The sequence below is a fragment of the Myiozetetes cayanensis genome, unplaced genomic scaffold (assembly GCF_022539395.1).
Source record: "Myiozetetes cayanensis isolate MyiCay16 unplaced genomic scaffold, myiCay2020 scf5-8, whole genome shotgun sequence".
Taxonomy (NCBI): Eukaryota; Metazoa; Chordata; class Aves; order Passeriformes; family Tyrannidae; genus Myiozetetes; species Myiozetetes cayanensis.
Window position 1 is genome coordinate 105,491,030 of NW_026087742.1, and position 27,278 is coordinate 105,518,307.

The 27,278-nt window shown below is 35.5% G+C and overlaps 1 protein-coding gene across 3 annotated transcripts in view; it reads left to right on the top strand.

Annotated features, from left to right (window-relative positions):
- Positions 1–27,278, top strand: part of IL1RAPL1 (interleukin 1 receptor accessory protein like 1) — a 706,285-nt gene that overhangs the window by 264,323 nt on the left and 414,684 nt on the right. The window contains exon 2 of one of the 3 annotated variants that reach the window (XM_050333306.1): positions 381–422. The exons of the other annotated variants lie outside the window; for them this stretch is intronic. The gene's annotated coding sequence lies outside the window, so the exon portion shown is untranslated. The remainder of the gene's footprint in view (positions 1–380; positions 423–27,278) is intronic. 3 annotated transcript variants of the gene reach the window in all.

Genomic DNA, 27,278 nt, shown 5'->3' on the forward strand with positions numbered 1-27,278 from the left:
AAGAGTATGCATATGAATGAATATGTATACCAACTCATATATATGCATAAGATATTTAGAATATGCATATATATGGATATTTATAATATACTTAGGCATATAAGGAGGCACACAAACCCTTGGTGCAAGAGTGGGTAGCTCTGTGAAACTATCGGAAAGCATAATTTTCTTTTGGTGCTCTTTCAGAGCTCTTCATGACACTTTTGGAAGTCAAGTGTATAGTGGTATCTGTTCATCACTGTGACAAAGCATTTTTTGTCTTCTGCAAATTGAAGTTCATTACATTAGTGCTGCTGTTCTCTCAGCAGGTGGTCGATGTCAATTATTTTTTGCTTCTGTGTAATGAAAGCTGCTACATATTCATTTCAATTCTGTTACAGAGCTCTGAAGTTCTGACAAGCTGTGAGCAGTTCTTCAATCAGGTAAACCTATGAACAGCTTCCTACTAGTTGGAATCATCTTGTCCTGACTAACCTGGGTTTCTCACAACTTGTCTCTGTGTTTGCCTCATATACAGTGGCTAGGTTGTCCTTTTCCGTTCTCAGTTTTTAGAGGTTGTTGCAGAAGACAGGCATTCAAACCTCACTTGCTCACTTGTAACAGCTGTTTCCAAATGTTGGACAAGCTGGTTTTGTTTTAACAGGTGCAGGCACAAGATAATTCTCATTGATCTGAGACTTGGACCATGTCCACAGGAGCAACTTACCTTGCCCTTGCCCAAGTCAGCACAAAGTCTCTGGGCAGATCAAACTGAGTTCTGTTCCTCTGGAAATAACAGCCCTTCTCTCAGGACTAGCATCCAGGTGATTAATATCAGTCACATGGACACAAAACAACCTGGTCTTAAATCTTGAATAAAGTGCTTCTTGATTATACACTATTCAGACAGAAAAAAAACCCCAATAAGCAAACCAAAAAACAACAAACCAAAAGCCAGACTATGATGTTACATTAAAAATCTCTTTCAAGTCTTCAAGCTGCTTCGGTACTCAAATTGCCAGTTTTTCTTTCGGGAGTCTGCTGTAGCTTTGATTTATATTTTGCACATATATAGTTATATATATTTATAAAAATATTTATTATTTAAATATATATATTTATGTATATATATCCTCTAGCTCTGAATCTATTGCAAACTTTAAATTTTTTTTTTTTAGGTATTCAGAAAAATTTCTAAAAAAAAAAGTAGATCTTCTTCCAAAGCCTGTGTTTATCTTATGACTCATTAGAGAGACAGTAACTCGTGTGTTCATTTTACACTGGTGATTAGATCTGCTGAGAAAGATCAGAGCTATGCCCATATAAGTCTCCTTTAGTGTCTGTTGGAGCACTCCCTCTGCTAAGTGCATATGCACTGCCAGGGTGGATGTAGCACCAAAATATTGAAAGACAAAAGATGGTTGAAAAGATTTATTTCATGCCCCTCTATATAATAAGTCACCAGAATTCATTTTTGTGATTGAAAACAGGAAGAGTAGTGTAGTGGCCATGGAGCTGCCCCAGTTTTGGGGCAGAATAACCAGAATAGGTTATTAGGACTTAACACAGTACTGTCTACATTAGGTAGGTAGAAATTTGTTATCAGCAGTATAAAAACATCTGTCATGCTGTCAAGTTTAATGAGAGGGAAGCATGGAAGAAAAGATTGCAATCTAGAGATACAATTAGTTCTCTAGAAAACAGATTTGAGTTGTATAACTTGTTCATAAAAACACAGAATGACTGACTCAGGGACTGGTGGAGGCACGAAGGCATCTCTGGAGATCATCAGGTCCAAACCTCCGCTTAAAGCAGGGTCAGAAACTTATGTTTAAGTTTCATTTTTGCCTATTGCCTGAGAAAAGTCTGTCTGTCCTGCTTTACTCCCCCGTCAGGTATTTATGATCCCTCTGAGCATTCTCTTTTCCAGAATGAGCAGTCACAATTCTTTCAGCCTCTTCTTGTGTGCCAGATGCTCCAGTCCCTGAAGCCCTTCATTGGACTCCTTCCAATATGTTCTTGTCTCTCTCATACTGGGGAGCCCAACACTGGACCCAGCGCTTCAGATGTGTCTTACCATTGCCAAGTAGAGAAGAAGGATCACTTCCCTTGAGCTGCTATCAGCACTCTTGCCTGATGCAGCCCAGGTTACCTTTAGCCTTCTTGGCTGCAAAGGCACACTGCTGGCTCATGTCTAACTTCATGTCCACCAGGTCATCCAGAGCCTTCTGTGCTAAACTGTTTTCCACATGGGGCATATACTGGTATGTGGGGTTATTCCTCCACATGGTCAGGACTTGGCATTTCCCTTTGTTGATCTTCAAAAGTTTTGGCCAATTTCTTCAGCCTTTTGAGGTCCTCCTGAATAACAGGACATCAATCTGGTGCATCAGCCACTCTTTCAAATTTTTTATCGTCTGTAAACACACGGAGGGTATGGTCGGTCCTATTATCTGGATTAATAATGATAATGCCGAACAGTAGTGGCACCAGCTTACTTACCTGAGGGAAGATGTATGTGATGTTGTAGAACTGACATTCATTGTTTATGAAAAAAGGTTATATTCAGACTATTATATTAGAAACAGTCTGCCTGCCATCTTGATTGTCAGATCTAAATGCTTCTGTCAGTTTTTTGAGTTGTCTTTTCCATTTGAGCCATTTTGAGAAGGTTCTTCCCTATTGCTGAAAAGAATGCTGTTCAAAAATCAAAGCCTAGTGATTTTTAAACTAATTATTATGACATTGATCTTAAACTATGAAAATTTTAAATAATATTGTTCATGCTCTTTGTGCTGGACTTAGTTTCAGTAAACTTGGTTTCAGTTTTCGGTAGATGGTCATCTCAAAGGCACATTATTGTCAAATGATAAAGAGAGAAGTTATTATATTTATGTTAGTCTTCCTTTTCAGAGCTCAGCAGCTACTCAATTTTTTATTTCAGAAGATTTTGTATTTACTTTGCTCAGTTCTGCAAGAATTTCAATGATGTTTCAGCAGTGAATCTTCTTTATGCTACCTGCTAGAGCTCTTGCACTAGACTAAAATTCATCTACTGTCTTCTTGAATGACTTGAATTTATTACAATTGTTCATATTGTGCCCTTGGAAAGGAAACATAAGTAAAGATCTCTCCATTAGAGGTGATGATGTGCGAGACAATAAGGTAATTAAAAGGAGAGGGCTGGCAGAAAAAAAAAGGAAGTGTTTTGTACCTCTGTAAATACTGCTAATACTGCATCAGAAAACATTTTAGTACCAAGATTCAAGTGAGCCCTGCTCCTGTAATATCCACATGAGTCTTTTTTTTTTTTTTACAGAAAATGTTGTTTCACATGCATGTATTATTCAAATACACAATGTATTACTGCTTTCTTATATTCGTGACTTATGGCTAGGCAGGATTCAACTGCGTAAGGTAGCAAATCATATTAGGAAATTGCCACTGTAATGCTTCACAAATGCTCAGTAAGTATAGATCTGCAAACATCCTTGAATCAGCATATAGATCACAAAATAATAGAATCATAGAATTATTAAGGTTGGAAATGATCTCTAAGATGATAAAGTCTGACCATTAACCAGATAGTATTTATGTTTCTGTTGACATCTAAAAGAAGAGACACTTTGGTAATCTTGCTTCTACAGGACAAGATGACGTTCAGGGTAATGAAGTTTAATTCTTTTGAACTCTGGAATATCACACCTTTAGCAATAGCCAAAAGTCCACCTTAGTTTTGTTGTCTGCCCACCCTATTAGAAGCCTGGTCCAAAATCATACTTCTGTCTTCCTGGCTATTTTTACCCATTTATTTTGTGCCTATATAGTCCTTTAGTTTAAAGTGTAGCTTTCACTTTCTGTTCTTTGCTCTTCCCTTTCTCTGACCCCCTCTCTTTGTCATGCCCTGCTAGAAGGAAATGTCTTAAATCATCTTTCCCCATTGGTTGTGTAGCCTTAGCTAGCCACACATTTATCTTCCAGCCATAGTATTAGTTAACGTTCTTTCATCTGACAGTTGTTTCTGTTTCTTTAATCACTCTACAAGTCCTCCACTTGTACTGCTCCAGTGGCTTTGTACATAGAAAATATGCAGACAGAGAAGTACAGTCACTACAGTATCATCATTAATATCACTTTTTTATATTTAAGTTCTTAAAAAACTTGTAGGCTAACAGCTTCCTCATCTAAGAAGAAAATGAACAAAGGGAAAGAGGGGAGAGGAAGAGATTTAGGTTTCTAAAGTTCATTACTATCTTTGCTCAGAATATCTGCAGTTATTAAAAACTTATAATTAAATGAAGTATCAGTTCAACCCAGTGCAGTCCACTGTAGCCATTTATCTCTGTCTGTTTTCATAGACATAGTACCAGCATTTCTTGATTTTTCCAGGAAATTAAGTGGTGGTTGCTCAGCATTTTTCTGTCAAGTTTGAAAGAAATTTTCAAAAGGTGCTAAGGGAAATATATTCCTCCGTTTCAGTGTAAATCCCAACATTATCCCAGATTGCATCTAATCCCTAGTTCACTTCCTTTCCTATCCTTCTGCCTACAAACTGGACTCTGTCATAGTCTGTGCAAGGCTTGAAAAATAATTGTGTTTCCAAGTAGCTTAGTAGGACTTCTTTTTGGATTAAATCTCATTCAGTGATGTCAACTGAAAGATCGGTTATGAGGGATGTGTATAAATAGTGTAGTGTACTGGCTTCAGAGAGGAAAAAAAATGAACTACTTCCATCAAACTGTGTAGAGCAATGTTTATCAGGTTGTGGTTTCTTCATCGATGGTGGTCTTTAAAATTTCAGATGGAGTGCCACAAAAATGCCCCCTTTTTTCTGCAAGTGCATAATATATGTTTATGAAGACAGATAAACAAAGCAAACAGAGGGATATGGGAGAAATGCAGGAACACTGAAAATGTGACCTCTGTTCAGTACAGCAGTAATTGAAACTTTTTGTGGCGTTATTTCATAATATGGGTGGATGGTTTTGTGTGTTAGTGTGCATGTGTGTGCTTGTACACGCATATACTGTGTATCTGTGTGTGTGTATGTTTCTGTATTTCAACTAGGTGTCCTGCAAATTTGAAAAGTGTGAAAATCAAAGTAGTTGTTCCTAATTATTCCTTCCAGTTCTATCACAGCATCCAAGTGCAGTAATGAAGAAAATCAAGAACTGTGTATGCCACCAGCAGTATCAGTGCTGAGGAATTCTGTCAGCTTGTCTAAGCCCTCATCACTTCTTTTCTGCAGGTGAAGAACTAGTTCCAAAGAAACTATTCTCTTGATTGGCATTGGATGTGAAAGGATAAACTTCCAGACACCATGCTCCTTCTTCCTTTCTCCTTTTAGAAAGTTAGAACTAAAGGTATTCCTGCATTCCCAAATAACATCTTTTTGTGCCAGATTTGAATCACGTTGACAGCCATTATGACCAATGATTTTTCCTCATTAAGAGCTGACAAATAAACTTTACCCTAAAAGCTTTTTTTTTTTTTTTTTTTAAACTTTAAGAAAGGAGATTTTGCTTGATTTTCTAATTGGATTGTAAGTTTGGAGAAAGAGAAATTTCAAAAACATATCAGTTTAGGAGACTAAATTAAGTCTATTAGACATTAAGAAGTATTCTAGCTTACTCCTTTCCTTCACTCTCAATCTCAAATGACTAAAATACTTTCTCTTGGGCTTTTTTTCACTCTTCTGTTTTATAACTGGTGTCTATTCCTCTAAGTATGGAAATAATATGAAGAAAATGTATGCACGTTCTTAGTGGGAAAAGTCACAAAATAATGATAACATCCACTTTTAATTGTTAATATATTCTTTTATACTTTTATGTGTAATATCTGTCTTCTGTACATTGAAGTTTGGTAATTGTAATCCTTCACATAACTTTGAAGAGATAAAAGGACTTATGATATACTTTCTACGTTTCTTCTCTCTAAGGCATTTACTGCATTAGTCGAATAAACATTTAGGTTTTTATTTAACATGGGATTTCTGTTTTAAAATGTGCAAAAAATATTTGAAAACATTGCTATAAAAGTTGAAGCTAACACAGATTCTGGCAAGGATCATCTCTTTCTTGAACAGGGAAGAAGAATGGGAAGAGGAAACCTTCATGCTTATGAGTTATCTTTTAGATCAGTTCATCCAAGTCATGCCTTACGCAATGCTATCAAGATCAATAAGACTTGCTATAGAGTGACTTGCTGAAGTTAATTTGGATAAATTATTCACCAGGAACTTCACAGCTTTTATGGTGTTTTAAGACAATGGTTTAACAAATCTCAAAGGCATGGCAATTCAAAGTATTGATTCATAGCTTGGAGATTCAGCTAATTATACCCAAACATCACAGGTTCATAAAGTTTTCAAAACTAGCCTAAAAAGTTAGGTGGGCTAATTCAAGTGATCTACAGCATTCTCCCCTTAAGGTCAAGTTTAAGGCACTGTAGAAATGCCTTTTAGAGCAACAGCAGCACTTTGCCTCCTGCCAAAATTGGAAAGTATATAAAGCCTGAAGAGAAAAAATATGTATATTAGGAGAATTCAGCAAATTTCCTGGAACTTCAGTCCCCTCTATGTGTTCAGAAATTTATTTTATTATCATATTGCCCTGCAGATATAATTTAATTTGAAATAATTCTGCTGTAATTCTGCTGTAACCTTTTTACTTCTTTAACTCTTTCTACTTTGGGAGTATATCCTTTTGTGAGTGTCAAATACCAACCATGTACAGCAGCATTTAGAAAAAAAACATAGGCTGGCTGTAGTTAATGAAAGAAACTTATAACATTGCATTTCAATTTCAAATGCAAAAATAAAACCTGGTTTTGGCACAGTGAGGAGGACAGCATAGCACAGAGCATTTAGAAAATGCTGCAAATGAACCGAAAACAATCCTTTTTTTTCAAACTATGAGAAGAGAGCTTCATTCAGCTTTATTAGTATTTTCAAGAGTGTTGTATCCTTCAAAAGTATATTCTTTGCAGTCAAAGCCTTAATATTTTGCATTGTACTGTACAGCTTTACTGAAAATACCCTTGTTAAAGAGAGCCTTTGGTAAATGCTACTTTGAAATTAAGCCTGAACAATGACAACTTTTAAAGCTACAGTTTTTTTTCCCTAAAACAAGAAGTTGTCAGCTGTTCTGCCATTGTCCACTCTTGCCTGCAACCCATACTGAGGAAAAGTGTGAAAAATTACTAAAGGATGAAATAATTTCTAGATAAAATTTGTGTTTTATACACTTCTTTTAAAGAAAAGAGAAAGAAACAGGAGGAGAATAAACATGATTTATGTTTCTGTTTTGTTCCATATGCACCAATTACAAACAAAATTTAGCTGCTGGTGGCCAGAAACCCTAAGGATCTTGTGATGTGTATTCCTGTTTGTTTCTAATCCTATATTAAACATTGTACTGAGGTCTGTTAAACATTGATAAGCTTTTTTTGCACTGTAGGTCATCCGAGACCATTATGCCTAAATGCTGTAAAGACCTGGATTAGGTTTATGCATTGTTATTGTGGTTTAGATACATCTCAGCACTCAGCCTATTCTTTTCAAGGGAGAAAGTCAGCCTGACTGTATATTAATATTGGTATCATTGTAGTGATTAGCTGCTCAAATCTTAAAAAAAAATAAATTAATTCAGAGTAATTTTCTGCTGCTCATTCTTTACTGCATCAAAGAAATTTTTTCAGTCTTTATATGTGAGAAATTTACAAAAATTCATATTCATATTTTATGGTGTACAAACATATGTGAAGAACTCTATTTTTTTTAAACTCATATATTACGTTGGTTCAGAAACATTGTTTCTCTATTTTCTTTCTCTTCAGAGCAAGAACCTTCTTCTGTCTTGGCTAAATATTTATTTCCCCATTGCTATAGCTTACTGATTTTTAAATGAATGGAATAAAACTTAGTATAGGTCTGGGTTTAGGTAAATAATATATTCTATTTTTTTTTCTAGAAGGTGCTTTTAAGACTGAAAAAACCAAGAGCATTAGCAAACCACACACAGACTTAATTTTTCAGTGCCATTTTTTGAGGTCTGTTGTATGGTTGAGATTGGTCCATACAATCTTTAAATATACAGAAACAGTACCTGCTTATCTGCCTATTAATACAAATCAACAAAAGACAGACACATATTCTATTTTCTGGGTGCAAATGGGAGGATGGCAGAATGGCCCCATATATTTCTTTGTCTTCTTCTTAGATCATTTTAGTTTCCATCTCCAAAGCCGGCAGCTGTTGTTTATCCTTCAGTATCTTTCTTTTAAAGCTATACTACTAAATACAGAAGGATTGTATCCAATATGTCTTTACTCACTCTTCACTTGGATGTGCTGGTGTGTAGATGACTCCTGGATCTCTAAAAGCAGCTTAGTCCAGAGAGATTGTTCCCTGTATCTCAGGATCACAGTTGTTCAAGGCAATTTCCCAATTTCCCCAACAAGATAAATATATTTGCTGACATCTATAAGTGGCTTACTACGAAGTGGGATGTTAGCCTGATTATTCTCTCTTGTTTAACAGAATGACACAGCTCTCTTCAGAGCATAAGTTTTTCTAAAAGAGTTTCTGTTCTTAACCCTTAACAGCATGCAAAACCCCTGTAATCAGCTACCATGAATAATTCCTGTTGTCTTTATTTGCTCTTTTAAGTAGTCTTATCGTCTTAGGATCAGAATAATACATAATTTTTGCCAAAGGACACTCAATATATCTCTGTTCAACTTTATAAACCATGGAATATATTGTAGTAATTCTTGAGCTTTAGATTTTGAGCTTTAGAAATACATATGGGAATCTTGTGTGTGTGTGTGTGAGATTACAGTAAGAGCAGCTTATTTTATAACATCTAAATTTATCCTATTGTGAATTTATTAAGGTCAATGCTTTAAAGAAACAGAAGTAGATAAAAGAATGCACTTTAACTTCGAAATTTTTGCTTGAAAAGGTACAGGAAGGTTTGGCAGGCCTAAACACCAAACAAAACCAAACCAACAAGAAACCTAGACTACAGAGCTTTGCTTTTCATATTTCTTAGCTATCTCGGCAGAGTAAGAAGAAAAAAATAATATTATGAAGAGTTTCAGAAGCATCCCACTGACTTTATTCTGAGTAGTAAATGCCCTTCTGTTTTTCAAAATCCTATTTTTATGTTCAGTTAAAATAGTAACTTTTGTCTACCATTATATATTTTAATGTTCTCTATGTACTTCTGCAAACATTCCTGATGAAGTAGGCCATGGAAAAGTAATGCTGTTTTTTTTGGCACAGTATAACAAAGCCAAGAACAAATTAATTGTTTGCAAAGTTCTGTGCCAATAGAGAGCTGTAAAGCTCTCAAATTCTGAGGTTATATACACATTAATGTGCTTTAAACACTGGTGCTAGTAGCTAAACCAGAAAGTTAGCAGGTCCCTAACATTGATTTGGGTTTTTTTTCCCCCCATGCATATCTGGATACAGCTGGCCACAGATTCACTTTTTTTTCCCCTCCAAAATTGGATATATCATACCTAAATCTAGGTGGCAAACATGTTTTGCCTGTTCTTTTTAGCTCTTTCACCCATTTTTACTGTGTCACTCCTTTAAACATTTTCCTTTATTTTCCTTTTTTTTTTTTTTTTTTAAAGTAGTTTTCAGTCTTGGATCCCTGCCTGCATATCTAATTCACACCAAGATTATTACTCCTTAGGGGTCAGCACATGATGGAAGTCAAAGGATAGATTTTCACTGTAACTACAGAAAAATCAGGCATTTGACCTAAAGTCACATCTCCTTCCCCTTATTAATTAATTCAAAAATTAGGAGTGCAGGCAAAGGTGGATGCTAACATGAGTGACTCTGCAAGCCCATTTCAGGTCTCAATCTCAGCACCTTAAATACTGGAGGCCCAATGAGACATAAACCCAATAGCTCCGCTATAAACTATGTCAGTCAGCTTGACAAGTACTCTGTTACTCTGTTTGTTTTGGTTCGGTTTGGTTTGGTTTTATTTCCATCAAATCTCATGTCAACCAAAGCATGTTGCTGATTAAGACCTTGTGCCCACAAACAGCTGAGCTATTGCAACAACTCACTGCTGCTACCAAAGCGTTATTGCTCCTCCTGTTTTCACAGTCCCAAAGTCCTTTCTACCACTTTGACACTACCATTAAAATTAATTCCCACTCAGAAAGATAGGAGGTAAAAATAACCTGGGATTGCAGAAGAGGGTTAGGCAAAGAGCAGGAAGCTGTTCTATGCTCACTTCAGCCATAGTGCTATGAAACTGAAGAGAGAGGGCAGCAGCCTGGCCCTTTTCATGAACCAGTGCTGCAGTTGTCTCAATTGGGAATACAGAAAGGTCTTTCTCATTCTCATGACCACCCTTTAAAAGAAACTAAAAATATATATCTATTTTTTTTTTTAACTGTGAGCACAGAAAAATATTACACACATATATTTATTACACAGGAGAAGAATAAGAACAATAATGTTCAACCCGACCTTACTCTCTACTTCTCCACATCTACCCTCTCAACCCTCTTGAAAGACTTAGAATAAATTCCAGGGCCCTTGTTTCCAAGGCAAAGGTACATGCAAAGAAGAGTAGGTATAATTTCGAAAGGTGACAAAGCACAAACTGTATTTGAGAACTCTGGAATTATATAGTGCATCTGTGGGCAACTTCCCTCTCTGAAGTGACTGAAATAAACAATTGTTTTGCATAAAGCTTGTATACTCAGCAAGAAAGTGACGGCATTTTCCAAAATGCTTAGATTTAAATGATTTAGGTGGTGATCTATGAAGGTTTTGATATTGTCTATATTTAAAGAAAAATGAGTATTTGATTTGTTTTTATTAAACTTCTTTTATTACAGTTCATTGCAAATAGGAATTCTTATACTACTGACGTTGTAGGTTGAGTTATGAGACAGAGGTATAGGCTGAATGTTAGCTTGTGTCTGGTTTTATCAAATTGGTTGAGTGGAAGAAGTTTCTAGGTGAAGTTTGAAAAGTTCAAACTTTTAGCAAATATTAAGAAGAAATGAAGCATATCTTAAAAGAAAGATACATACATATTGCATTATTTAGAGTCCAGAAATGCAAGTAAGAGAAGTTTATGTAGATTTAATTGAAAGATATTTTGAGTTATTTGTGTTACTGTCTTTTTGGTCATCTGAGTTTCTGAAGTGTAATTTGTCAATGCAAAACTCAAATATGTGCTGGTAATTGTATTTAATATGAGTGGCAAAGTGGTTTTGTTTCAAATATGAAATGCTTTAAATTCATGGGATTCAACTCAAATCTAAATCTAAAATTATTAAACCTTCCTTTACATAATTTATAAAAAGAGTTTCAGAAATGAGTTCTGTTAAAGCATTTTGCTTTTCTGTAGAATAATGAATCTTGAACTTTGGGAAGTGTTCATAGGTACTAAGAGATTTCTTTTTCTTTCTGTTACTTATGTTGAATACTTCTTATATAGCATGTAATATTGCTGAATCTCAACGGTTGTTTATCAGATAGGTAGATAATACACCACAAAGGTGATAGAATCTGTTCCAACTGATTTTCAGTCCTACCAAGCAGTTCCCTTTGTTGTATATGAAATATGTGAGGTTCCAGAATGCCATTATGTCTTGAAAGCAAATAATAATACAATTTCCATCCCTATTCAGAAACAGATCCTTTACTCAGATACATACCACCATAACTACAATTGGCATCAGTAGCAGCTGTGCATATGTAACTAAGGGCAAAGCTTGGCCCTAAATCAAAATCATTTTCTGCTGCAAAAAATATCCAGTTTATATTCAGTTTATATTTTAGATGAGCCATTCAGTTATCTTTCTTTCTTCAGTAGCATATCATAAATTGTAAACCTTCAGTAATTATTTGTTTCATATTATTTCATTACACTGCCAAAACAATTAATATGTATTTATATTATTCTGCAAAAATCAGTCATATGTTCTAGGCAACTCTTCCTGTTCTGAATGTTTATGAGACAATCCAAAAATTAAGCTTTGTAACCCAATAAATACAGTATTGACCTTGCTAAAGACAGATTTCAGGTTTTACAGTACCTCGACAAAGCCTCAGGATTTTTCAGGCTTTGTCAGGACTTCTCTTGGCCTTCTCACAGCTATTTTTCACCTTATTTAGCTGTAAAACCAATATTCTAATGACTTACTTCCTAATGGCCATTTTCTAATTTGTTTTACTTTTGCTGAGCTCTGTGTAACCAAGTAGTATAAGCATAATTTTTGTATAGATAATACTACTAAGTAATTATTTTGTGTAGAACGAGCTATTTATGACCCTACCATAGTGATGCAGCATAATGAAATACAAGACTAGGAGTGAAGCAGAGCCCTTAAATTTGAGGAATCAGCATGTAGTGCAGAGAGTGTACAGGGATGGGGTCATGACAGAGGTGGCACGTGGTGATACTAGAACTCCAGTGCTATAAAGAACTCATGGGTGGTCAATTTTGATAGGGAAATCCAGCCTTCAGACCTGGGTAAAACCAGTTTATAGAAGTAACAGGAGAATGAAGAACAAGATAGGAAAGATGCTTGTTTGACGTGTAAGAAATTCAGATGGGGGCCTTCCAGTCAAAAAAAGACCCCAAAACAGCAAAACAAAACCCAACAAAACAGAAGACACAAACAAGGTGCAAAAAACTATATTAGAAATATAAAGTTGGTCTGAAATGAGGAGCAAGAAGCTGTCAACATCAACGTGATACACCTCAGGGAAGGACATGGATTGCTGATGACATGTTACAGTGCCCCACTCCTTCTGTGATGCTGCAGAATGTAAGACCTATCAAAGCAGTCAAGGGCAAAGAATAATCTCACAGAAAGAAGTAAAAACTCCAATAAATTTCTGTATAACTGTACAGTTATAACTGTCTATTATAACTGCATTGTTACTGAGACTTTCCTCTGAAATAGTTTTCTCTCCCCTCCCCCCCTTTTATTTTCTTGTAATTTCTATCATGCAGCTAATAAATTCTTGATACTGCATAAAAGTGTGTTTGGGGTTTTTTTTACCTTTTGCCAAAAGAAACATTTTGAGCATAACAGGTACACCTTAGTGATCTTTAGCAGAGAATGCAGCCCCTATGTTGAAGTATAGGTGCTTGAGTTTTAGCTTTTACGAAACAGGAGTTTATATAATTTAGTGTGCCAGATGTTTGCACTTCCATGTTTCCATGGAAGTATCCAGCTTATTAAAAATTAGTTTCTTGCTGCCATAGTGTCTTGAAAAGAAAGCCCTCTCTGGTGTCATGAAGATAATTGCTTTACCTCTTCATGATATTTTAACTATTATGAATTAAGGAACTTTACTAACCATCATTAAAATCTCTTCTTATAAATAAAAATATTCATACCAATTAGGGCAACTCTTTTCCGTATTTTTATATATATTGATAGATCATTGGGTCTGATCTGAAACCTTATTGTAATTGTTGATAGAAAATGTAGGACCAAGTCCAAGGCAGTGAAGATAAATAAGTAGAAATGGAAATGAAACTCATAGAAAACACTAAATATTATCATAATCTATTTCCTATTTGCATTTCTGTCCATCCTCCCTCAGTGTTTTAAGATCTTTTCTAATGAAAGAAAACAGCGTGTTGAATGTCAAGAGCTGAACAAGAACTGAAACTCATTTTTAGGATGAGGAAAGTGACATGAAATTGAATAGAACTTTTATCATCAACATTATTCATAAGGACCATTTGTTGATTAAACTATCTGTTGTACTCTCAGCATGTCATATCACATCAATCACATGTGAATTTAAATTAAAGCCATATTCCAAAAAATAATAATTGCCAAGTTGCCACGTGTACCATCTGAGTGCTAAATTTAAGCTTTTGCAGTACTTCAGCAGCTGCATGAAGCTATGAATAATTCATTAACTGTATGAAATAGTAGATTAGAATTAACCAACTAGTTGCATATTTTATCTAATGTTTAGAAATGAAGAAATATAACTAGCAAATTCACCAGATAGTTCCTAATGAAAAGTAATTATTTTGTGCAACATTTTGGAAGATCTTCCTGATCCTTAATATATGCTTTAGGCAAACAGAGAGGAATTGAGCTAAATTTCAGAACTGCAGAGTGAAAAAGAGTGAAATGAAAGAAAGAGGAAAAGAAAGTCTTCTGCTGGGCAAAGGTAATGTACAAGTGGCTTGTGAAATGGCTTCAGGGATTTTTGTTCTTGGAGTTCTTAACAGGCAACAGGTGTTTTTTTTAAAGGCTTGCTTTCATTCATCAATTTTTTGTATTTTTAGGTGGAAGGAATCATTATATACTTTCTATGCACATCAGGAATGATATATCTTTTTTCCTAAGTAACAAACATTACAGTCCATATTCTCCATTCCTGAATTGCCAGAGATAGGTCGGTACTGAGCTTTCACATTTTTGTACCTGATAAGCAACAGCAACTATCTCATAGAGGGAAACTGAGAGTTTTCTTTGCAGGCACTGCGAATTCTTGTTCTTAAACAAGCTGCCAACACATAAACAGCTCATTTTATATCAGTAGACTCAAAAATAAAGTATTTTTAAAGCCAGGAAAAAGGGTGCATTGTCTCACCAAGATGTGACTTAAATCACAGGATTTTATAGACTCACAGACTATCTCAAGTAGGAAGGAACCCATGAGGATCATCCAGTCCAACTCACTGCTCATTGCAGGACTACTTAAAACTAAACCACGTGACAAAAAGCACCATCTAGATATTTCTTGAACTCTAACAGGCTTGGTGCCATGATCACTTTCCTGGAGAGGCTGTTCCAGTGACTGACCACCAGTGAAAAACCTTTTCCTAATGTCCATTTTAAACTTTCCCTGACACAACAAAAATCACTCTGTCTGAGGAAAGGATTTTCTCTTCCAGAAAACTGCTGGCTTTGGAAGCTGACAGGGTATTTGTCTTCCTCTTCATCACAGGGACAGTGTGACTCTTGAAACCTTTACTGTGCATTATGCTGACCTCAGGCCTCTGGGTTGACACCCTTTAAACTGGGAGCTTAAACATTTCGATCATGGAGCTCATGGACATAATGTGATTGTGACTGTTTTTTGATTGTTTTTAGGATGGTATTCCCTTTAGTATGTGAGAGCAGGTACAATAACACATTCTGAAAATTTGTGACTGAGACTGCAGAATGACTCCTAAGGGGAAATAGGAATTAAAAACAGCATATCCTGTGTTGGAAAAGAGAAGTTCCATCACTGAGGAAAGATGTGAAGCCTCATTCTTAGAATGCCCTTTGCTTTCATGTGTAAAACAGTATGGGAAGATGTTTGTGATACTGTCTGTAACTTGTGTGGGACTGAAATGGTTTTAACTTTCTTTTTGTTAACACAGATGCTTATTCATTCTTAGTGAAAAGAAACTTTAATCTAACTACTTTTTTGAACGATTTATAACAATCATATCCAGGCCTTCACTTCTGTATTATACTGGTATCTGCAACTAGAAAAGGAGCATTTATCCCACCTACTGTGAAGGGGTCAAATCATGCCAAGTCAAATTTAGGAAATTGTGTAATTTAGGGCACAACACAACAATATATTTCCTTGCTTTAAAATCACTGTTACTACTACTACTACTACTATTACTGCTAGTATTGCTAATGATAGGTAGTGAGGAAGAGTGTCACATGAAAAAGGGAGATTTCCTTGACCCTTAGTGTATGATTTGCCTGTCAGTGCCCCAGGAAAGCTGAGACCCTGTGCCGGACCAGTCTGCCAGTGTCCCATTATAGTGCATAATGAACAGTCCTGCTGGATTGGAGGGAGATTCAACTGCCCTTTTCAGGGGACTACACCAACAGCACAAGGCAGACCCCTCAGTGGGTCTTCCCACTTTATTCCAGTGTGTTTCTGCTTGAAACACTGTGCAACTGCCAGTGCCTGTGAAGGACTCACTCTAAAAATTTACAGAACACTCTCAATACAAAATAGTAGCAGATTAAGGTTCAAAGAATGCCAGTGATAGTATCTGACTCCAAAAATGTATTCAAAGCAATACACAGACAAGCTCTAATCCCAATAAAAGTATTCAGAGCATGTAGAGTATGGTTCTTACCTAATAGGCATCCCTATGGGGGGAGAAGACAGGTTCAGCCTGTCAGCAGATTGCATCAGTTATGATGGAGTCTTCCCCAATTTTTCCTCCATTCTTGACTTACTTTTATACTATTTCTTTATGTTTAGGGTGGAGCTTGAGTGACTTTAGTCATAAATACCTTTGTTGCTGGTTGGTGTAAAATTCTCTTGCTTCACTCTTAAAGATACAGTAAAAAAAAAAAAAAAAATAGAATGCGTGCCCAGTGGGGGGTAGTTGCACTTTGGAGGCAGGTGACTGATACATGACGTGATTTACATACAGCACATCTGGAGGTGTGGAAGTAAGAAACAATGAATCAATAGTCCATATAGTCCACACTTCAAATATTTTGCAACTACTAGATATTTTACTTTAAAAAACTGTAGAAGAAACAGAGACATCAGAATAAAATTATTAGAAAGAAAGATCAAATAGAAAAATAAAAGAAAATTCTCCCATAATAACAACAGAAATCATCAAGGAGTAGTGGACATAAATTAAAACACAAGAAGTTCCACCAGCTTCTTTCCATTGAGGGTGGCAGAGCACTGGAACAGGCTGCCCAGGGAGGTCTTGAGTCTCCCTTTCTGGAGACATTCAGAACCCACCTGGACATATTCCTCTGTCGCCTGCTCTAGGTGATTCTGCCTTGGCAGGGAGGTTGAACCAGATGATCTCCAGAGGTCCCTTCCAACCCTAACAATTCTGTGATAATAATAATTAAAAGAAGAAATATTTTTTAAAACAATTTTTTACCACAAAGTATGCAGTTCAGGGTCACTGTGTCTTATCAGGCATTTAGAAAAAGAATTAATCATTATTACAGAAGGCAAAATGGTGTAGTGTTAAAACATACTGTTGATGTGGAATTGCATAAAGCAAACTAGAGAGCATAAGTCAGACTTCATCTGATTTTGCAGATTTAAGAGGAAATGTTCCTTAAAGCTACTCTATGAATGTATAATACAGAAACCTTCCTTCAAATCCAGCTTATCCAATATGTTGTATTGAGCCACTGCCATACGCTGTGGGCTTTCTACTACATAGTCTGGGATTGGGGAGGAAGGGGGAGAATAAAGAAATCTTGGTATTTCTAAAGGATCGAAGTAAGAATTTAGGTCATGTTTTCTCTGATTCAGGATGTAGTTGTTGTCCACTCTAAACTATCCCTTTATCTCTAAAGTATATTACATATATATCTAAAAGATGTTTTGGCAAGGTACTTACAGTCAAGTATTCTGAAGGAAAATACTGTTCAGACTTCTTCTTTCTTTACCGTCATTATTTCAAATTTGAGTCCCTTAGTTCAAGTCTCTTGTTTCTTTCCAGCTGAACTGGAAAAACATGCCAAAGCTGTGATGTGAACAAACAAGGACAAGGAAAACCTGTCTAACATAATTTTACTTGACACCTAAATTATAGTCATGTTGGGCTCAGGAAATAAAGAATGCAGCAGAAATCGAATGGGCCATTTTTCCTTTAGTGCCAGTACATTCTCTGTTGTCATGTGCTGTATATCAAAAATATACAGAACTAATCAAAGCTAACTAAAAGTTTAGGTCAAAATATTTTTCTCTGGAGCTACTTTGAACTTATAACTACAGTAGTAGCTTGAAAAATAGTCAATTTTTGTTTGTCCTGTTAGTCCTAATGTTACTATGCTAGAACTTGCTCTCTTTTTTTTTTTGTATGTTAGCTGGAAAGCTCACCTAATTTTTGATTTTTATAAATGTGGACTAAACACTAAAACAAATGAATGCCTTTTAATTCTATATTCACTTTAAATAAATGTAAATTTGATTAAATCCAATGCAAAATTAAAATTAAGGTTTTATGCAACTTTGGAATTTTGTCTACTTTTAAAAGAAATATAATTTTGCATAATATTCCAAAATGGTAATAATCGCTGATCAATCAAAACACATTATTATTTTTAATATATATCTAACCTGACATAGTATACAGACATACATGTGAAGTGAAAAAACTCATAAGGAAACTCTGCATTGCTTTCAAACTATTGTATATGTCAAATGGATGCAATTTCTAGAGATATTATTTTTCTTTTGTTCTAAGGAGCAGAACTATTGCAAGTTCTTCTGTTCCAAGAACCCTGTCCACCTGACCATTGAGGCTTAGGTTGGTCACTGTTGGCACACAGACAGGTTAGAGGGAGTGTAGGTACATAGATGACTGAAGAATCCATTGCTCCAAGAACCCTAAAGGACAGAAATAATATCAAAATTTTATCTACCTTTTTGTATCTTTGGATAATGTCATCTCTGTGGACTTGTCTAATAAAATCTGACTGTCTTACTTTTCTGACTGCTCCAAACTCTCCTCATTTCATCAAGTTTCCCTGCCTGAAAAGTGCTGATGAAAGGCCCTCATTCTGGCTGACTGGGAAATGAACGAAAAGATGTCACTTCTGCTTTTCTTTCCAATATTATTATTAAAGTTTGATGGATTTTGAAGAAAATGAAATTCTGAGATGTTTTGCTAAACCTGCAGTTTTAACTAATCACAGCCTTAATCCATCATAACACTTATACATACATCAAGATTTTAAGCTCATGGATGTGAGTTCACATAAGTGAGATTTTTAGAAAAGAAACCTGTCTAAGTAAAGTTTAAAGTGAGCTTTTAGAATTTCCCCGTACTTGTATAAAATTGTGCAAAGTTGAAACTTACACAAAATGTACAATAATGTTTATTTTATTTGGATTTTTAGTTGTTGGAAACATCCAGTTATTATAAAGGTATATTAAGAAAAAAAAATCTAAATTGCTCTGTTTCAAAGAACTAGAAGTATGAAAGGAAACTGGGAAATTCTGGTGTGACTATATTTCATTGCCTTACAGCATACCCATGAAAGGGTCTTGATTTAGTGTCTGATACTTATTCTTCAGGCATGTTATAGAATTTTCATCAAGGCTAGGGTGATATCACCAGGTTGACCAGAGATATGATGAAATTCCTGTTTACAAGAAAAATGGTTGTCCCTTGTCTACTGAGAAAAAAAAAAATGCCTTGACTGATACATCATTGTCAACCTTTTCTGCCATTGTTTATTCCTCTCTGTTTTCTGTGGAAGTTCTTCAGACTCTCTCAGTTCATAAATCATTGGTTTTTCTACTGCTTGAAGATACTTGGGCAGCATAACACATTCAAAATCATTTTATGCAAGTCCTGTAGGATATTTGCTTAGAAAACAGATATTTACACATTAATGAGTATCTCTTTGTTGCAGGAGGGATGTGTGCAAAATACATTAAGAACATTGATACCTATTTCAAAGGGTTTTGGTTTTGATCAGTTTAATAAAATACAAGCCACGTGGGTCTTTGGATGCTAAATTTTGGTAACCTTTTTTTTAGTGTTCTTTCATAATATGCAGAGAAGTGATTGAAAAGCTTTATTATGCTTTGGAAAGCTGTAAAGTTGCCCAGTCAATGTAGAGAAGGAAGAGGCAGTTTTCAAAAAAAAAAAAAAAGGAGCAAAGGCAGAAAATGTGACCCCCAGAGACTGGCTAGTTGACCCAGACACAACAGGGTAGACCAGGTGACCTGTTTAGATCCTTTACAGCCATTTGGGCCTATGAAAGAATGAAAGGTAGAAGAAAAAGAAAAGAAGCTTGTGTAGTAAATAAAAGTCATGAAAAAGGCAAAGGTGATAGAGGGGCCACAATATGTAACAGCGAATGATTGATCCTACAAGTTAAAGAATAAAGGTATCTTGTATTCAGGTGGTTTGAGTCTCTATACTTTGTGAGCAGCCTTTTTGAGGAAGGCTTTGTAGGCTGTTGACAAGGCCCAGAAGGTCCATCCTCTGTGTCAAGGGTATAAAGTTTTGCATTATCTTAGAGTAATTTTGTGGCTCTAAGATGAATGAAATCTGTTTGGTTTTTTGTTGTTTTGGTTTTGGTTTGTTGGTTTTTTTTTTGTATAGCAATTATGAAATTCATTGAAGTTGTGTGGTTTTGTTTTTGTCTGGTAGTGTGAAGCAGATTTTAGAAGATATTTGTAAAATATCTTGCAAACAGAATAGATTGAATATATATTCACAGGTTGAACAGATGCCTGCTAGGTTAACTAAAAAAATCTTTCTGTTTCTAACTCACTTCAAAATAATGTGCAATTGTGGGTGTGCATTCTCGTCCTCAGAGCCTTGAAGAGTGATCCATTCCTGCACACTTTGACAGTGGCAATGGAGATTGTTTCCTTTGTCGTTTTCTGAGGGCACTCCAGTAACACAGAACAGGACTCTTGACACTTATGGCAGTGTTCTAATAGTTCTGAAATATGTAGGGTGGCACAAAACATGCTTAAAAACATCTCATTTGTACTCTTATTTTCTACCAACACTCTATCTATCGAGGTGTCCTGCATTTCTCAATAAATTTGAGGTTCTCGATACCTTTAAAAAAGAAGTGCAACTTCCTTCAGTACCCTTCACAGTATTCTGTTCAAGCTTTTGTGTTGCAGAATGAGCAGCACTACATTCACCTGGTTTGGGCTCTTTCCCAGCATAAAAGTCTTTCTGTACAAGTGTCCTTAAATATCAAGACCCTCTAAATGTGCTGGATTCTACAGTGCAGTCTGTTTATTCCCCTTATCAGCAGTTTATCTGTTGCTTGAGTCACAACAAGATTAGAGATCTGCCTTACATTTTCTTGCCTTCCCCTTTCATACCCCAAATATTCCCACCCTTTTCTATATCCACAATAACTTTAATAACATTAAAGTATTTTTTGAAATATTTTTTGAAAGACTTTAAAGGTTTACTGAAAAAAGTTTTTTGTTCCAAAACTTGATCAACAAGGAGAGTCATTCAAAAATGCTTGGGCTTCATGGCCATATCTAGTTTGTGCAATGTTTACTATGTTACTATGGGAAAATTGTTTATATACATAAAGCAGAGTACACCATACTTATTTTCACATGTGCTAAAAACCAAACTCCCACTGCAAGGTCCATAATAGCAATCAAGCTGTTTAAACAAAGTTTCTTTAACAAGACTCAGACATCATTTCCCTGGTGTAGATTGGCTTCCAGGAGGATGGATTAGCAGTGCTTTTTGGACTGAAATCCTCTTCTGTGGGAATTCCTCACCTATTTTTTTCTTTATGAATTTGATAAAGTCCTGATGTCACCTTCTGAAAGTCCCTTGGTTGCTGGGGTGCTAGACTATGCCTGTTTAGAGATGGATAAGTCAAGGTGATGCAGATCTATGCTTGCCTTGTGAAGCCACTGGGAGTTACTTGCTTTTGAAAGAACAGAACATCTCCCTGATCAGATCAGGGTACACAAGGAGCATCATTTATCTTCTAGTGTGGTGCAGTGTGCCTTGACAGTATGTCTGGCATCTCTGCTAGCCCAGGGAGAAGAGGGACAACAGAGAAAGATGCTGACTTTCCTTTTCCACCCTCCCTATTTGATACTTAAAAACAGGGAGCAGTGCAGAGACTTTGGGATGAAGAAACATAATTGCCTCCATAGGCAGTGCCACTCTGCTTACTCCTGTGCTATCTGTTGTACCTGGCTTTAGTTCTCATTGCCTGGAAAACTGTCATGCCCCATGACTGCAGGGCATTCTACCCCATGGGAATTTAATTTTGAAAACCTGTTGTTAGCAGCTGATGTTGTGTCATTGCATGGTCCCTGAAAAGGCAAAGGTTTGAGCTTTCTAGCCCCTTTTTATGGTTTCACGACTCAGTGAATGTAGTTCAGGCTTACTTTTCTTGCTACGGGATTACATTTTCATACTGAAATGCAGGTGTTCTCTGGGGTTTCTTTGCTTTCTTCCAAATGACTACATTTGTTCACACTAATGGTAAGCTGCTGGCCATGTAACACCCTGAATAGATTTTCATGCAGTAATTATAATGCTCAGACAAAACAGACTCTTAAATTACTGAACTGACTTGCTGAAATGTTGAAGGTAAGATGTTGGAGCTATCTGAGAAGACTTTAAGTATGTGCTTGAATTTCTATTTGTAGATTGTTATATTTTTAATGATATATTTATGGCTCAAAGTGAGTAATGTTTTACATACAGGAGAAATAGTTAATTTGCTTAGATGACTCATGCATTAAACCTAACGTCATTGAATTTTACTCCTGCGTCCATTTCCTGGGAAGTGCAACTCTCTTGTTAAAAAAAAATCTTACACTGAAATGTCATCTTACTGAAGTCTGCAACACAGTTGACACTGTTGCTTCTTTCATGGCTGCTGGGGGAAGCACATGGAAAATATTAAGATACAGTAATGTAAACACTTTACATTGACCTCTTTAAAGGAACAAAATGAGTTTATTGCTGGAAAAAAGCAGCACACAAAAAATATTTCTCCTGAGTCATTTATGACTCCCTTATAAGTGTTAGATCAGATTGTGATTCCATTTGCACAGCTATGCAGAGAAAATTCTGTATATACTATTTTTCAAGTAAAGAAGGGCAAATTCGTTGATCCTACTGCATCATATCTTTGGACTTCCTATCGATTTTCCCATAGAACTACTTCAGATGATAAACTAAGGAAACTGAAATAGATAAAGCCTGGGGCCAGGCTGAGAGTAATTGTGTAAGAACTCCTTTTTTTTTTTTTTTTTTTAAGAGAATTTCTGAGAGCAGCAGTCACTGGGATTGTGGCTGTGTGCAAACCACAATACTCACCAGTTGTGCTAAGACATCACTGGATATATGTCCCATCAAAACAATTTTTCTGGGCAATATCTAGGTCATCTGTTTTTGATGACTTATTATTTAAAGGTTCTGTCAGAATGTGGAACATCTTCTAGGGGACCATGGCATTTTGGAATGGCCCTGTTGGTCAGACTTACAGCTAAACCAGGTCAATGTAAGAAAAACATATCTGAGGACATCTGCTTCCAGCTACACCAAGTTACTTGGTCCATTCATGTCAGCTGTCTAATGTGCCATTTGAGAAAGACTGGAAATTTTGAGTCGTTTAAGACTGTTAAATACAAGCTTCTAATATTATATTGGAATTTATCATCTATAAACATCGTTCAGAGAAAAGGTGCTTTGTCAAACTATTAATTGGACAGAAACATTTGACCTGTTGAAACTAAAGACTCTTGAACTCTGTCTCTGTAGCTCAGGCATGTATTGCAAGAGTTCAAAAATGAAGTCTGAACCCTATATTCCTGTCACTTATAGCCAATATGAATGTGTTGTATTAATTTCTATATTCTTCAATTTGCTTAACAGATTATAATGCATTAAAATACGTCAATATTATAGGCAATAAAATCTTTATCTTTTTTTGTGTTACATCTCACTTGACTCTATTCTTTTCTTAATTATTTGATAGATTCCATAACAACAGTCTGTATTTTAAAAGTCTCTGTATTCAAGTCTTAAACTTATGCCCTTGTATACATAGTTTTGGAGACACTGTCCAAAAGCATTACACAAAGGATGTATTATTTAATAGACCAAAGGTCAAAATGTTCATGATTCAATATGCCATAGGTCACTACATTTCGAAATGACTGCATATTTCTTAAATGATGCCTAGTTCTGAAATATATTTTAGGAACTGACAACACATCAGCTAGTTTGGGATTCAGAAATGCTTTGAATAATGAGTTATGGGGTTTAGAAAGTATATATTTCTTTTGTCATATCCTTGGTGGGAAATTGAATTTTCAGATTCTCTATCACTGTTTAGCATTATTTTTACATTTAGTATGGTCCATGAGGAGTTCTTTTTGCAACACTTCTGGACCATATTTTTTAGTTTTATTGCAGTTCTTAATGACATTTTGATAGGTCGACAATGAGTCAGAATTTTTTGTTATGGACTATGTATTTTCTACTTTCAAAGGGATAAATATGGTTGTCTGTCTGCTTTGACGTGATATACTTTAGAAATCAACAGCCATAATATTGCTGTGAGTTACAGCCCCTCTCTTCCTTCCCTTTGCCAATAGAGAAGTCTCATGAGGTGGGGTTTTTGTTGTTTTGGTTGGTTGCTTGCTTGCTTGCTTGCTTTCAGTATGGGTACATCTCATTTTAATTTCATGTTTCAGGACCTGAGAGTAGAAGATATTTGAGTGATTTTTGGACTAGTGTTGACACAAAGGTTATGACTTGTATTACCATTAAATGACTCATAACCAGTGCTTTTTTTTCTGCCTTTTTTTTTTTTTTTTTCATTTGTTTGCTAAGGACAATATTATTTGAAACTCTGCATGGACTATGTCAGGGTCCTGTAGAAAACAGAAAGGAAAAATTTATTGTAAGGGTTTTTTTTCTATGAAAAAGAAAATTATGTTTTATTCAAGATGCATCAAAAATGTACTCAGTCACTCACTGTAAATACTGGCATTAATAGCCATTTGATGTTAATTTTCACCTACCTTGTATATCCTGAAAGACCTGGGTTTGGGAGATTCTGGTCAGTATTGTGTGGACACACCTAGACTGCTTCCAGGTTTGGGGGCAGTTCAAAGGAGAGTTGGCTGGCAGGTGGGATCTGCATGTCATTCCCTGTTTTCAGCAGTGGCTCACACAGAGCTAGCTTGGGTCTCTACATGCTTGGAGCAGGTTGCCTTCATTCACTTGGATCTCAAATGTGCCTGATAAACAGAGCTCAAACTCTACTCAGAAGATGCTGTTTTACAGGAGGTTTTTTTCATTTTGCATTTCACAGACAGTGGTTTATGGCTCAACTGTGACAAGATCAAAGAACACATTAGAACAACAGCCGTGATAAAAATCATAGACACTTTCTGAGTGTGTCCATGTGTGTCCAACATAATTTCTTATCATTGAAATATTATATATGAATTTTGCAGAATTAATTTTGGATAAATATTAATTTGTATTTTAGATCTTTCCAATATTTTTCCAATTAGACTTTCCAAAAATTGCTAAACATATATCAGGAAAAGTTCTAATTAGTACTGATCATAAGTCCTCTTGAACATCTTTCTGTGAACAGTAATTCTGAACTTTTCATTATTTTGAAAAAAAAAATACTTTTTTGACTTTTAAAAAATACTGGTTTGCTGTTTCACTTTTTATGTATCATTTAATAGTCAAATAGTTATATTTGACAAATATCAGAATTCTGTTATGATATAAAAGATAACCAGCTGATATGAGGTGCTTCTTTTTAAGTCTAATAAAAATAACTCTGGAGCACTGTAATGAACAGTGTAACACAACTCTTTGATTAGTATTCTGTGCCACTCAGGGACATTAATGCTTTTGCGGTTGCAAACATTTAGACTAATTAAGCAACTTAGTAGTATTCTTCTGCAATATGGACAAAGTAAATTGGTTTAAAAAAAATCTAATCAGTATGTTAAATATGCAATGTTTTCTTTACTATAATGAATGATAGATATCTATAGGTAAGATCATGTCCTCGAGGTTCAGACGTTAGTCATATTTCTATTTTTTTTGTATACATTAAGAATATTTATATAATTTTAACAATCTAAAATGGATTTCATATCAAAATTATATTAGTTATGACATTTTTATGGACAGAAATTCTGTAAAATTTCATCCTGTGAGTGCCTTAAAAGATGCAATAAGAGTTGTCTTTAAGCTACTTTAACAAAAGTTTGATAATTTTCATTATAGCAGTTTTATCAGTCAGTGTCATCACACAAAGCATGAAACTTTCTCCTGTCCATCATACTCAAGGCTACTGTTCTTTCATCTTGCCATGCTTAGGTAATGTAAGTTGACAAGCCCCAGCATGATGAAGATTCCACATAAAAACCACTGAAAAGAGCAGAAGAATGCACCTAGACTGTGCCTGTAGATCACAGTGTCAAAGACTCTGTCCTCTTCTATGGTGAGGTGAACCCAGCTTGTCACATGCTACAGAAAGATTGCTGTGGATAAGGCTTCTAGCTGAGTGTCAGAAATGATTAATGAGACAGATAAAAGAACATCCTCCTTTTGACATTAGGGGCAGATGGAAGAGAATGAAAGACTGAAGGAAAGCAAAACATTTGTATCTGAAAAAATAAGGGTCAGCAAAGCTCTGGTCTCAAATTAGAGTTGTGTGTTGGTCCATTTGTCGTTGTAGCCTGACCTCTTCTATCTGATAAAGGACTTTTAAGGGAAGATGGCAAAAAATTATCCCCTGTGGAGAAACAAAAAGGATGAATAGCTTTAATGGAAAGCAAAACAGCAAGACGAAAGCAGAATGCCAGCAAAAAAACCCCAGAACTAGGTGTTTCTCAGAATAGGATGAGTTATTCTTGTCTTCAACTCTGAGATGGCTTTGTGGAGACAGGAGCAGATAAAGGCAAATATCTTCAGCAAGGCTTAATTAGAAAATTACATAAAAGACTAGTAATAGTAATAAGTATTGCTGCACATATTTTTAGAATATACATAGCAAGTTCTGACAGCAGGGGAATTTTATGACCCACCCCCTCAGCTTCTTGGAGGGGGTGGATCAAAAGAGCGCAATCAATATAAATGTCAAAATCATGATGGAGCTTCCTGTTAATGCAGATACACCCTTCATGGTGTAAAAGAGAAAGATCATTCCTCATTCACTGAAGTTATTCAAATGAATACTCTTGTTGTTAACAGACAATTTGTAGGCAGAAAAATATTTTTTTTTAGATGCATGAGTTTCTCCTAATGAGAACCATCGAGTAATTTGCCATCTGGGTAAAATATATTAGACCTCATGAGAAACTTGAGTGTCAGAGTAAATTAGATAAAATCTCTTGGTTTGGGAGTGTGCTGCAATAAGGTTTTCTATTAAAAAATTTACTAAAAGGTAAAATTAGTTCTCGGGATGCTGAAATATTTCTACTACAGTGAGTGAGGAACTCATATTTTAAAAATGTTAGAAGGACTTATGTCTCTAAAATACTTATGGAGTGGGAAGAAGTATAATGTTACCTGCATGTGCATGGACTTCAGATCTTGCCAGATGTCCCTGCTTTATTAACTTGTAATAATGAATAAAATATAATAATTAATTTATTATTATCTATCTGGTAATTTAATAAAATTCAGAAAAAATAATGATTTTGCTAATAATTTAGTAATTTTTAATATCATGCTATAGAAAGTAAACTCTCATTAGGAAGGTGGGCTATTCTTTCTAAAAAAACTTCATCGTCCTTTGAATCTGAAAATAAGATGATA